Here is a 1074-nt window from a genome sequence, read left to right on the forward strand (position 1 = left end):
TTCTTTGGTTTTATCCTCCATTAGATTGTAGACCCTCTTTAATCTGTCAGTTTATATTTTGGGAGAAAGACTAGGCTGTCTCTTCCCGTAAGTAGTTACAGTCTCTGGGTCGCTATGAGTCAGTAACTGTCTTTTTGGGATAGGTTTACATTTCTATAACTAAGGACATTTTCAGTCTTGATTTTTTGAAGTGTTTCTTCCATACTGTACTCCCCCCCCCCACCCTTTCTTCTGAAGCTCCAATAGCTCAAATGTTAGATTTGTTATGTTCCATAAGTCCCTTAAGCACTGTGCATTTTCCCCATCTTTTTTTCTGATTGAATTTTTATTGATCTACCTTCATGTGCATTTTCTATTTCTTTGGTCCTCTTGATTCTGTGAGTGAGCCTGGCTTGTGAGCTGCTTTTCAGTGATTGTAGTTCTTAGTTCTTAGATGCCCATTTGGTCCTTACTTACCACACCATCGTTTTTCTACTGTTTGTTTGTTTTTATCCAAAATGGGTTTATTAGAATGGCTTCCCACTCATCTCGACTCAGGGTCTTTTAGTGCTGCTTCCGTCTGAAGGAGCATCCTTCTGTGAGCCTTGCTTTCCCTCCTGTCGGCTGACAGAGGACAGTAGAGCAGCCAACACACAAAACTACTGTTTGTGCATGGCTGAAGGCGGTGGTGATTTTATAGCAGCCTGGGCATTTGACATCCATGAAGTAGGAATTGGGCTCTGCACCAGGAGCTTCTTGTGTTTTCTCTTCTCCTCTTCGGGAGAGGGGTGAAGGAGATCCTTTGCGAGGGGGCAGGGCGGAGGGTCATCAGCGCCGGAAAGGCACCTCTTAGTTTTCCCCTCCCTTTCAGGGAGTTCACATTGTTATTTGTCGGAGCTTCTGCATTACCGTTGCTCTAACGCCTCTGTTGGGTCGTTCCAGCATCGGGTCAGCGTGGCTTGATGTCTATTGAGCGACATTGCCAGGTGCTGGTTCTTTGTTTTCAGAGTACTTTTTTGTCTGTATCCTGAACATTTTGAATATTGTATTGCTAGATTGTGAGTCTTATTTCATTTCTTGGGGAAATATTGGTAT

General features: G+C 43.7%; 1 pseudogene; it reads right to left on the bottom strand.

Moving 5' to 3' along the window:
- Window positions 1–542: 542 nt before the first annotated feature.
- Window positions 543–711, bottom strand: LOC142460735 (small ribosomal subunit protein eS27-like pseudogene; annotated as a pseudogene).
- Between the last annotated feature and the right edge of the window lie 363 nt (window positions 712–1074).

This window comes from Tenrec ecaudatus, chromosome 11 (assembly GCF_050624435.1).
Source record: "Tenrec ecaudatus isolate mTenEca1 chromosome 11, mTenEca1.hap1, whole genome shotgun sequence".
Classification (NCBI taxonomy): domain Eukaryota; kingdom Metazoa; phylum Chordata; class Mammalia; order Afrosoricida; family Tenrecidae; genus Tenrec; species Tenrec ecaudatus.